The 12547-nt window shown below is 60.2% G+C and overlaps 1 long non-coding RNA gene across 1 annotated transcript; it reads right to left on the reverse strand.

Annotated features, from left to right (window-relative positions):
- Positions 1–8319: 8319 nt before the first annotated feature.
- On the reverse strand, positions 8320–9306 carry LOC142823357 (uncharacterized). Its single transcript, XR_012898587.1, has 3 exons — positions 9144–9306; positions 8543–8610; positions 8320–8421 (listed from the first exon to the last, which is right to left on the reverse strand). It is a non-coding gene; the product is annotated as an uncharacterized LOC142823357 (long non-coding RNA).
- Positions 9307–12547: the final 3241 nt, after the last annotated feature.

Consider the following 12547-nt stretch of genomic DNA (forward strand, 5'->3'; position numbering starts at 1 on the left):
TTCAAAACCCCAAATTCTGTTTCCATTTTCTTTCCTGGCCTCCTGTCAACTCGCTTCCTGCTTCTCTAGCATTCCTGGAGACTTTCTAGGACCTTTTGTCTATGGTTTCAACCTTTCCAGGCAAGACAGTTAGGGTTAAGTCCCAAGACTTTCAGGCAACCGCCTGCTTTTGACACGACCTGCCTGTTTCTCTTCAGCTAACTCTTGCTTACTTTGGTTCAGGCCTCAAGCCTTACACCAGGCCCATGCTTCAGGCCCATCCTTTCTAGTACAGGATGTAGCCTGGTAACAAAGCCCTGACTGTGGTATCAGGAAACCTGGGTTCTATTCCTGCCTCTCCCACAGGTTGGAGAGGTTATTCCCTGTCTGTAAAATAAGACTAATGATACTAACCTTCACTTTTTAGACCTACACACAGCAACTAGGGATTTTTATTAACTACTCAAATATCGGTGAGCCTGGCTCGCTAGATGAACCATCCGGTTCCTCTTGGAATCATGTTAAATGCTTGATCCCCATGACCAAAGTCTCAGATACTGGGAGAAGTGACACGGGGGAATAAAAGCTGCTGTCTGAGGTAAACTACCTGGCAGGAATCCCCTGGAATGGGAGCCATCGCTACCAGGAGCCCAGGAATAACAAGACTCCAAAAGTCCAGCTGCCAGGCAGTTTGACCATCTCCTTCAGGCCAGTGGCCCAGAATTCCAGGACATCTTTGGGCCTGGGTTTAAAAAGAGGCAGTACCGTGTGCTCAGCCCCTTTTTATCCATCCCCTTTCCCTCCATTGGCACGCAACCCTCAAATGGCCAAAGGTTTCCCTTTCCCTCCCTCCTTGGTTAAACAAGCTGGTTAAACAGCTCGAGGTGATGGAGTGATAAGCACCCACTGACAGAGTCGCTCGGGTTGCAGGGCCAGCGTAAGTCCGCTTTTAAAACTGCCGGCCATAGCTGCAGCTACGGGAGGGGACTCTAGCAAGGGCCTGGAACAAGGAACAGGGCTCCACTCCTGCATGGGATTCGGGCTTCCCCCAGGCAGATGCTCTGTTGCTACTTTCCTGTCTCTCCCTTCTCCAGGTGGAAGGGGACGGTTAGCCAGTGTTCCCTGCAAGCTGAGCTCTTGGGCTGCCAGCCAGGAGACATTCAAATGCTGCCCAGTTTGCTAGCCGGTAGCATGTGTTTCTAGTGGTTGTGCATGTGGTGTACTGGGTGTAGACATAGATCTTGTTGTTATAGTAACTGCGTTAGGTCACTGGGGGTCAGCCCAGCTGGTTTGGGTTTTTTCTAGCTAGCTCCGTGCTATGCAATAAAATGGACACTTGCAACTACTCAAGCTCTCTGTATTTCCACTGATTTCTTCCCATGCTGTGAAACTCCACGTGACGTAACAGTGCACATCCGTGCATGCCTTGGTGCACATAACAAAATGTATTCCGCACAGGAGTGGGGGAAAAAGTAGAGGCATTATTGCCGCTAGCTCCTTACTGAAACTCAGTGAAAGGCAGGGGAAATGAGAGATCAAGATCCTGAGACTGACAGTCCCCAGGAACAACAGGGAGAGGCTAAAGTCCCAGTTCAGCCTGACTGGCAGAGCAGGGAGCCAGGAGGGAGCCAGGGTCGGCAGAGTGGGACTGAGCTAAGGAGAGAGCAGGGGCCCGCACTGAGCTGGGGAGCAGGGCTGGCCTCGGGGAGGGAGAAGGGGAGGCCGGGGTCAGGATCGGGGGCAGTGCGACTGGCCTCAGGGAGGAAGGGGGTCAGAGGCAGCATGACTGGCCTCGGGGAGGGAGAAGGGGGGGCCAGGGTCAGGATCTGGCCCCTCCCCCCCAGAGCTGTCCATATTGCCCTGAAAGTGTTACCTCCAGAGGCGTGGCTAATGGGGGTCAAAGAGTACATTTAAAAACATTCTTTGGGTGCACACCCTAATGAAATGTGCTGCGCACGCCAATGGGCAGAGAGCAGATCCAGTCCTGGGAGCAGGGCTGCAGCCACAGAGTTGTAGACGCCACCCAGAAAGCAGATCCGCATGCTGGGAGCAGGGCTGCAGCCACAGAGTTATAGACGCCGCCCAGAGAGCAGATCCGCATGCTGGGAGCAGGCCTGCAGCTGTAACCCACCCACCTGATGTGGGTCACTATCCTATGGAGTGGCACTGAGACCACTTCCAGCAAGCAATTATTACAAGGGAGCTCTTCAGCCTATGCTGAGAGGCAACTGACTTATAACTCAAGCTGTAGCAGCTCCTGCCCTAAGCTCCAAAAGTCCCAGGTTCTAATCCACCTGGTGGCAGTTGCACAGCCATGGAAGCAGAGGGGCAAGGGAACCCTCTGTACAGGACTCCCCTCCCCACACACACACACACCCTTGCTTCCTGGAATCAGCCACCTAGGTGAATAAAGCTGGAAACCCCCATGCCTATAGCTGTGCACCTTTGCTTTCAATAGCTACAGCCATTCTAAAGTGCCCAGTTCTCACAACAGAAAGGAGACGTCCCAATGAGCTGCTAAGCTGTGCTGCCTGCCACGGACAAGTAGCTCCAAGAGGAGCAAGTGCTGTTGACTCTGGAGCCTAATGATGGTGGTGTCTTCCAGCCATTTTCAGATTAGTACAGCTGTGAACCAGGTGCCAGCTGGCCATAGGGTCCCATAGACCTGGCTTGTGCAGCCTAACCTGATAACCAAGCAGTCCATCCATTACTAGCCAGCCGATTACCTTGGGCATGGGAGACCATCGCACTCGTAATTCCTGGGGCCTTCACGCACTGACAGGGCTTGACTTGATCGGCCAGCTAGGGAGAAAGAAATAAACAGAAGGCAGAGGAGTCACCAAGAGATCAGAAGACCAGCACGATGCCTTATAGGCCGTTCAGCTGTGAAGAGTCACCAAGACAGGGCAGGTGATGCTAACCTGAGTTAGTCCATTAGCTGCGGCTAGGCTGGGCCACGAGAGGAGAGACAGGCAGTAAATCTGCAGCTGTCAGACCATAAGGAGGACACGGAGGTTTCAAAACCAGCTCTGAGAACAGGGCTGGGTAAGATGCAACCTACCAAACACTGTGATCTGGCCGCTTTCTGTTTAGATCCTGCTGCCCATGCTGCCGAATTCTAAGTGGGGACTCAGGCAGCAGGATCCAATTTTAAATGATTCACGGCTCATGGTTACAGCAGGGACAGGAGCCACGAGCCCTTTAAAAAGCTGTAGCCACGCTGGACAGCTGCCAGTAGTGGCAAAGCTGTGAGCTCTTTTCTGTGCTTTTAATTGAAAGCCTCAGCCACGGAGAACTCTGAGGGTGGGCTAGTCCACAACACCGCCCCTTCTGCCTCAGGCTCCGCCCCTTCTGTGGGTGGAGCCGGCCTATGACCCCATACCAAAATCCATTAAGTGGCCCCCTTCTGAAAATTATCGCCCAGCCCTGTCACAGAATCATAGAAAAGTCTGAGTGGAAGGGACCATGATAGGTCCAGTGTTTCGCAAACTTTTTTTATAATGTACCCCCTTTAAAAAAAAATGTGTAAGTACCCCCAGTACCTACAGTTTTCAGACACACACAATTTTTTTGAACCGTTGCAACACATTTGTTTAAACAACTGCATCGTAGCCAGGCGGGCGATGGCATTTTTGGGTGTAAAAGGTACAAAAAGAATAAACCGCTGTCAAACTGAAAACAAAAATTCAGTTTTCTCCAAATTTCAGTTGTGTTGACGTGTCCCCCAGACATCTCTTGAGTACCTTTAAGGGGACTCGTACCACTGGTCGAGAAGCACTGATCTAGTCCACCCCTGCACCGAGACAGGACCAAGCATGTTTGTCTCACCTCTTGGCTCCTAGGACACGGCTTGAACTAATGCACTTGGAAAGACATTATCGTATATACGCCCAAAGTGCTTCGTCTCAGTGTATTACCATAAAATCTAACTGACCAAACTCTGACCTTTCATTTCCCTGTCACTTGGCCAGCCACAGCCTCACAAGCCTTCGGCATCGATCTCAAAGCCTTCGTCACGCTTTTACACACCTGTGCTGACACGCTTGTGAGCCAGGCACACTTGTGCGACACGTCCCAAAGCACTTGCTCCAGGGCATTACATCGCACTTGCCTGCCTTTGATGGACAGGGAAAGGGAGACCTGAAAGGCCTCTCCAAGGTCACCAGCGCGAGAGTGAGCGCAGAATTGAGGAGCAAGGGTCTAACACACAACTCTGTGCCTTAGTCACTAGGTGGCATTAGATTAGAACCCGGGAGTTCTTACACCCAACCTCCTGCCCCCTCCACTAGGCCATGCTGCTGGCCTCCCGCCTCTCCCCCAGGGCTTGGAGACAGATGGGAGGCTGGAGCCAGCCTGCGCAGAAGGGGCTGTAACGCTTACAGCTCGTTCATGACACTGCCCCTGCGCAGCCCCTCTCAGATCCACACTCGGAACCCACAAGAAACACCCCAAGAGCAGAGATGAAACCGCCACTCACCTGCAGCCCAGCTTCCAGGAAGGGCAAAGCAAAAGCGGAGCTCGCGGATTCCAGCCCAGCCTGGCACCTGCTTCCTGAACTTTGGCCCCTTTCCTCCAAGATAGCAGGAGGCTGCTCTGGGCCTTTTGTGCCCACGACGGGGCAGAAAAGCAAACTCAGCTGTTGGTTCCATCTTGCGGGCAGAGCCCCGGCAGACAGTGGCAGGCGGGGGTATCGACTGACCCTCCAACCCAGGATATTCCCCCCACACCTGGATTCGCTTCCTAGTCATCCTCATCTCCCTGCACGATCCTTGTTTCTCATCCCGCCGGTCCGAGAAATTGTCAGAGCAGGTTGATCCCGACCTTGCCAAGGGCTTAGGTTACATCACAAGGCTTTGCCGCCACAGCTGGCTTGGCTTGGGTGTGTGGCAAAAGCCCCCCCCCCCCCGCCCCCGCTGGCACAGCTATTCTGGCAAAGCCGCCAGGGCAAATGGCAACTCTGCCGAAAAGCATCTGCTGGCTTTAAGCTCCCTGCGAGCTGTTCTCATCGCTCAGCCATCACCACCACTGCCCTGCCTCTGTCCTGCTCCTCATCCCCGCCCCCACTCCTATCCCCTGCTCTCCTCCATCTCCTCCCCCTTTCCTTCTCCTGCCCCTCCCCATTTCCACCTGCCCTGCCCTGCCCATCCCCGTCCTCTCCCTCCCACCGTCTGTCCCCCTCTTATGTGAGGGCTTTGCTGGAAACGCCCCCCCCCCCCCCCAAGCCAGGGAGATCTCCCCTCCGGGAACAATTCAGCCCCCCCCATCTCGCTCCCTCCACTCCACAGTATTTCCTCCATTCCCCACAGTTGAAAATTGAGCTCCCCCATCCCCTCAGGTGACAGTCGGGCTCCCCCATACGCAGCTGCCTAGGTAGGCACCTCCGCAGCCAGAGCCTGCCCCTGGCGCCCACGTCCCCTCCCCGACTACCTGTCCCAGGCGACCACCTGACCTGCGTCCCCCATTCCCTCAGATCACAGCTCCCTCCCTGACCCTGCACCCCCCGACACCCCTCCCCCAGGCCAGACTCCTCTCTGGCACCCGCACCCCCTCCCCCAAACCCTCTGCTCCCCCTTCACCCAGGTCACAGCTCCCTCCCTGACCCTGCACCCCCCCGACACCCCTCCCCCAGGCCAGACTCCTCTCTGGCACCCGCACCCCCTCCCCCAAACCTTCTGCTCCCCCTTCACCCAGGTCACAGCTCCCTCCCTGACCCTGCACCCCTCTAGAGCCCCTCCCCCAGGCCAGAGTCCTCTCCTGCGCCCATTCCCCCTCCTGGACCCTGCACCCCTATCCACTGCCCCAGATCATACCCCCCCCCCTGCACCCAGGCTCCACCCCTAAGCTCCCTTCTGCACCCAACCACCCCGTCCCAGACCCCAAAGCCCTCGGTAGAAATGTGGCCCTTGATCAGTTGCCAAAATGGCCCCCCCATTACAAATTATTGACCAAGCCTGATCCAAATGTTTTTTGAAACATTGTTTAATGAGAATGTAAATACAATTCAATACAATTGGGAGGGTTGGGGGGAGGGGGACGCAGCTGCTGGCTCCTCAGCTCTTGCTGCTCTCACTGGGTGTCTTCCTGCTGCAAGGGAAGCAGAATCCGTCACATTCATCCCTGGGGACTCAGGGGAACTGGCCCCCCCAGCATTTCCACCCTCCTCCCCCCTGCTCTCTGGTCACCCCCCGTCAGGCCCGCAGGGTGAGCTCCTGACCCCCTTCCCCCCCCCCCCCCAGAGCTCCTGACACCTCGGCCCCCTCCCGCCTCCTAGGACAGTTTCTGTGTTCAGAGCCTCCCCCACCCCCAGGGACGCTCGCAGGGGCAGGAGGGATTCTGCCAGCAGGGACGTGGGGTGGGGGCAGCCTGAGGAAAGGGGCGGGGGACTCCCTGAGGGGATGGGAAGGAGACCCTGGCCCTGCCCCACTCTCCTGATCTGCTCCGGCTGCTCACCATGTATTCCAGGAGCTGATGGGCCTGCCCATGCAGGGCGTGGGCCAGGACCAGCCCGGCCTGGCTGGGGCGCCGCAGGGGGGAGCGGGCAGCGAGCAGAGCCTTGTCCAAAAAGCAATTCTCCTGCTCTGCTGTGAAGAGCTGCCCAAAGACCTGGAATCAAGAGCACAGGAGGTTTCAGCTGACGGCCCAGAGCCCGGCCCCAACTCCTGGGGCTAAAACAGCTTCCTCCTCCCCCAAACTCCCTTCCAGACCCTGCACCCAGACGCTCTCCTCACCTGGCACCCCAACCCCTGCCCCAGGTCACAGCTTCCTCCTGCCCCCAAGACCCTCCTACCCCCACGAGGGCCCCAGCCAGCCCCACCCCCGAGCCCTGCCCTGCCCTGGCCTGGCAGCGCGTCCTTACCTCTCCCACCCTCACGCTGTTGCTGTGAGCCAGGACCCATCTTTCTTTGTAGTAGTGTCTGCACCACAGGTCCTCTGCCTGGTGGATGTTGAGGCCTGCAAGAGACACAACAGGGTCATTCTGCTGGCAGGTCTGAGCCCTTCCCCTCCCACGGGTCCCTGCAGGCATCCCTGGGCAAATGGAGGGGCACAGGGGGCAGAAGGGGAACACAGAGGGACGCATCCCCCCTTGGGCCAGTCTGGGGGAAAAGGGCTGGGTCCCCTCCCCCCGCCGCCGGCACCCTCAGGGTGTCCCTGGGGCCCAGGTCCCGGCTGGGTTCCTTACCCCTGTGGTGCAGGAGGAGTTGATACAGGCTGTGCACCCCCTCCCGGGCCAGCCGGCTGACGTCTTCGGATGGGTCCGAAATAAAAAGGCCCAGCTGGGCCACGTGGTGACCCATCCTCGGCCAGTCGGCGGAGTTCTGAGGGGAGAGAAGAGGGGGGGTCCCTCAGCATCCTGGGGCTGCACGTCCCATGCAAACGGCCGCCGAGGCGGGTCTGAGCTCGGGGGACGGACAGAGACACCTCCCGGGGCGGGGCGGGGCCGGCCTTGCGAGGAGACAACCCTGAGCAATGGCCCCGACTGAAGGGTCACTCCGGGGGTGGAACAAGGGGATCCACTGACGGCCACTCCCCAGTCCCCAGGCCCAGTCCCTCAAGAGCCCCCCTGAAGGGCCCAGGGTCGCCCCTCCCCGGGGAAAGGAGAACGCGGCCCATTCCCGGCCCATTCCCGGCCCTGCCTCTGCCTCCCGGGGACGCTCCCAGCCCCGCGCCCTGCAGCCCCAGACCCCCTGGCTCCGAGGTCACTTACGTCAAACCCCGGGAGGGTGGTGGCGACTCCCAGCAGGGCCGTGGTGCTGCCAAGGGCCCTGGCTCGCTCCTGGGGCAGGCGGGACTCCAGCCACGGGCTCAGGTGCTGGGGGGGAAAGAGGCAGGTCAGGACCCGTAGGGAGGTGCCGGTTCTGGGCAGAGCCTGGGGCTCCTCTCGGACTGTGCCCCCCCCAGCCACTGACACTGCTCCTCTCTCGGCCCCCCGAGGAAGCAGGGACAATGGCCCCGTCCCCCCCACGGGGCTCACCTCCATTATGAGCTGCAGCCGGGCGGTGTCTGGGGACTCGGCGAGGAGGCTCGCCAGTAGGGCCTGGAGGTCGTAGGGAAGGGCCCGGATGAACTGCTGCAAGACAAGGGGGAGCCCTGGGTCAGAGGGGGGCTGGGGAATCCAGGCCACCCGCTGGCTCCGGGGTCCAGCCTAGAGCAGGGTCTGAGCCGCCTCGCAGAGCAGGGAGGAGCCCAGGCTGGGCGTGGAAGGGACGGGCCCCCCGGGAGAGCAACGGGAACCCTGGAGGGAAGGATCCAAACCTGCAGCTTCTTCCCTCCCTCTGCCCCCCCCCTCCTCTCTGGAGCTCCAGCCCAGCCCGGGAGCAGGGCCCGGAGGGACGTACCTGAGTGTGGATGGGCTCCTGCTGCCAGTCCCCAGACACTGTCTGTCCCACGGCCGCCGTCAGCAGGGGGCTCAGGAGCTGGGCCCGCAGGGGAGGCTGCAAGGTGCTGGCAGGAGAGAGGGGCAGAGGCTGTTAATTGAGCAGCAGGAGACAGAGACTTTCCCACTCCCTGGCCAGGGGATCTGCTCTGGGGGGAGTCGGCGGGGGGGGGGGGGGGGGGTCGGTACCTGAGGCTGCAGGCGGCGTTGAGGCAGTCGGCCAAGACCAGCGGGGGGGGCGAGTCCTCCATGATCTCCTGGGAGACCCAAGGAGACAAAGGGGCGTGTGAGGCTGGGCCCCCAAGAGACGCTCACACGGCCAGCGCCCCCACCCAGCAGGATCCAACCCCACTGCCTCCCGCTGCCCTGTAGCCCCCCTGCCCGGCACAGGGCCCCTCCCAGCACCCCCCTCCCAAACCGGGACCAGCTCAATCCTTGTCCCCAGGCCGTCTCCTGCCCCTCACTGCCCTGGTGACCAGCCTCTGAACCTCCTCATCCCTGCTCCCCAGGCGCATCCCCAGCAGCCCGCTCGGCTCCCTTCCAGCCCCCCATGGCCCGGGGAGACCCCTCCCTGTCCCGAATCCCCCTTCCTGTCCGGCACCCCAGACCTGCCCCATTTCTGTGTCCCTCCCTCCTCCAGCACCCCACCCACCCTCCCCATGTCCACCTCCAGCCCTCCTGGCTCCACCCATCCCGTTTCCAGCACCCCCACCCGCCGCCATGGCCCAGGCAGACCCCTGTCCACCCCACGTATCCCCTTCCCTCCTCCCGGCTGCCGCGACTCGCTTACAACGATCCTGGCCATCATGGTGTCCTTGCAGCAGCGCGGCGCCAGGGTGTCCTCGCCCCTTTGGAGGGCGGCGAGGCAGGCGAGGGGGATGGCCAAGAGGAACCGCTGCAGGGCGGCTGGGCTCTGCACCCCAGGGAGAGTCTGTGAGCCTGGGGCCTGCCTGCCCCCCACGGACAGCTGCAGGGCTCAGGTCTCCCAGGAGTGGAGGTGGGAGCTGCTGGTTGTCCAAGCACCCACACTCCCCCCCCAACTGCTGCCTCAGGCTTGTGGGGGCCCAGCTGGTGCATGACAAGAGCCCCCAGCTTGGGGGGCCCAGGTCATGCAGGAGAAGGGGCCCCAGGGGGATCCCCAGGGACAAGCCCCTCCCGGAGGGGGGGGGAACGTGCTGGGAAGGGGCCGGACAATCTCAGGTCCCCCCCGTGTGGAGAAGGTTCCTACCGTGTCCCGGGTGTGGAGCTGCTCTTCGATGTCGTAGATGGCCCCTTCCTCCACCCGGGAGTCCACCCGCTCCTGGCAGAGCTCCGCCGAGGCGCAGGGGGGCTCTGTGCGGGAGGGAAGGGACCAGGGTGACTCCAGCGGCCAGCAGGGGTCACGCGCCCCCATGTCAGGGACCCAGGGCAGGTTGGGCCCCACACGCCCCTCGCAGGGACCCACCCCCCTTCCACCCTCACATCTGCCAACACCCTCAGCAGAGCCCCCACCAGGAAGAAGAGAGCGAAGCAGCCCCCCCCCATCCATTGCCCTGGCTGCGGGGCAGACACTGGGGCTGCCCCTCCCCGCCCCCCCCCCCGGGTACTGGGTGAGCCCCTGGGCCCAGCGTGTTCACGGCCCCTCACCTGGGTCTGAGCGGCTGCAGGAGGTGGCCCGGCTGCAGCTGGAGGCCCAGGCGCTGCTGCTGACGGACCTGGACCCACAGCTGCAGGGGCTGGTGTGGGGAGCGACGGGCTGGGGGCTCCCGGAGACTAGCAGGTCTCCGGGGGCCGGGCAGGGCGATGCCCCCTGGTGGTAATGGGGGCTGGGCTCCCGGGGCAGGTGTTTCTCTCCACAGAGGAGGCCCCGGAGCCACCCTACCCGGCTCCCCCGCTGGGCTGGGTCCCGCCTGCCCAGCCGCCTCTGGAGCCAGGTCCGGGGGGGCCTGGCCGGTGGGCGAGTCGCCCCGAGCTGGTGGGATCCAGCTTCCCCGCCCGCGGGGACGGAGAAGCTGCTCCCCACCGGCCCTGGGGCCATCTTCAGGGCTTTCTTGAACCACAGCCGAAAACGTTTGGCCATGCTGCAAATGAGGGGAGCAAAGGGGAGCTTGGGGCGCAGCCTGATGAACGAAATCCAGGGGTTCCAGCTCCCCAGAGCGACTGCCCCCAGCCCCCAAATGGCCCCTTGCTTATCGGTTCGGTCTTGCACAGGCACTGCAAGGACCTGAGGGTATGTCTACACTACCCCGCTAGTTCGAACTAGGAGGGTAATGTAGGCATACCGCACTTGCAAATGAAGCCCGGGATTTGAATTTCCCGGGCTTCATTTGCATAAGCGGGGAGCCGCCATTTTTAAAAGCCCGCTCGTTCGAACCCCGTGCAGCGCGGCTACACGGGGCACGAACTAGGTAGTTCGAACTAGGCTTCCTAGTTCAAACTACCGTTACTCCTCATTCCACGAGTCTCCTGCCCATCAACAGCCCCTTCTTGGCCAATCAGGGGAGAATCTAAGGTGTGGGGGGTGGAGCGTTCTCCCCAAAGACACCGGCATAGACTTGTTCCAGCCCCACCTCCCCAGTCCCCACAATGGGGGCTGCATCCCCCACCCCACGGCTCCTGCAAACCACCCCCCGTCCTTCAGCTAGTCTGTTGGGTCCTAAGCTGGGGGAGGCAGCAAGGGAAGGTCACAGAGGAGGCAAGAACAGAGCAGAAATGTGGGGGGATGGAGGAAAAGGGAAACCAACCAGGAGAAAGCCCCAGTGGCGCTAAGGACGGTGCCCAGGTGAGGAATCACCTTCTGGCCCTTGACCGAGGGCTGGGCCTGCCTGGAACCCAGCCGGCCCCGGGCGGGATCCAACCCCTGGGGGCTCTTACCTTCGTCACAAAGGTGTCGGGATGTGGAACTCACAGAACGCGAAGGAACCGTGAGGAGGAGACGCACCAGAGCTAAAGCAACCGGGGGTCTCCAAAGTCCCCTGGGCCCGCCCCCCGCTTTTATCAGCCTGAGATGTGGGTCCCTCTGTGAGGTCACCACCTCCCCACCTGCCCTTTGCCTTATATGCTGAGGGCTGCCCAAAGCCCCTGTGAGGTCACCGCCCCCCCCCCCACCCTGCCAGGCAAATGTCCTGCCTCTGGCCACCCCCCTGGGAAGTTTGAGCCATTACTAGGGGTCCCTCCCCCTCCCTCATAGGCTGCTCCCTGCCCTACACTGCAGGCTTCTTGCACGAGAGCTGTTTCACGCCGGAGTTCTTGCGCAAAAGGTCTCGTGCAAGAGTGCCTCCACCCTGCCATGGGCTTTTGCACAAGAGCGTCCATGGCAGTGTGAACGCTCTCTTGTGCAAGAAAGCTCTGATGGTCATTTTAGCCATAAAAGTGTCTTGCTCAAGAAGCCCCTGGTGCCCGTCCACGCTGCCTTCTTGCACAACAGCTCTTGCACAAAGGGGGCTTAGTCATCGTCGGGAGAGGAATAACTCCTGTGCAAGGAGCCCTGTTCTCTGATGCTTTACTGCAAATTTACTTCTGCAAGAACACACGTAGAGTGTAGACGCGCCACAAGTTTTTTCGCAAGAACACGCAAAAACAAGCCATGTGGATGTTTTCTTTTTAGGCAAAAGCCCCTTTTTGCACAAGATCGGTCGGCCTTTTTGCAGGCATAGGGATCTTGTGGGAAAAGGGGGTTTTTTGCACAAAAAGTGAACATCCACACGGCTTGGATTTGCGCACAAACCCCGAGCACAAAAACGGATCGGCAGAAAATATGCAAATGACATTGCGTGTCATAGAGTCCCTCGTTAGCATATTTGTTGCCAAAAAAACTCGTTGTGTAGACGTAGCCTAGGAGAGAAGCGATCTCAGACACAAAGCCCTTCAGTAAGAGGGCATAGCCCTGGGGCGTGGTAGGAGACGTACGGCAGACATGGGAGGTCACTCTCCTAGCTATTTGGCACGGAGGAGGCCTCAGCTGGAGCACTGTGTCCAGATCTCAGGGCCATGCTTTAGGAGAGAGAGTCCAGAGGGGAACTATGAAAAGGGATTAGGGACGTTAGATATTCACTGAGTAGTCAATTAACCTCATGATTTCTTATCGGTTACTTGACTTTTCGATAGTCCCCAGGGGCCAGCTGTCTCAGTCCTGGCTCGCGCTGGGTGCGGGACCTACCCCCTCTGCGGCTCTGCATTTACAGTGTGTTAGGAGCCAGGCAGGCAGGCAGTCTC

This window comes from Pelodiscus sinensis, chromosome 33 (genome assembly GCF_049634645.1).
Source record: "Pelodiscus sinensis isolate JC-2024 chromosome 33, ASM4963464v1, whole genome shotgun sequence".
Classification (NCBI taxonomy): Eukaryota; Metazoa; Chordata; order Testudines; family Trionychidae; genus Pelodiscus; species Pelodiscus sinensis.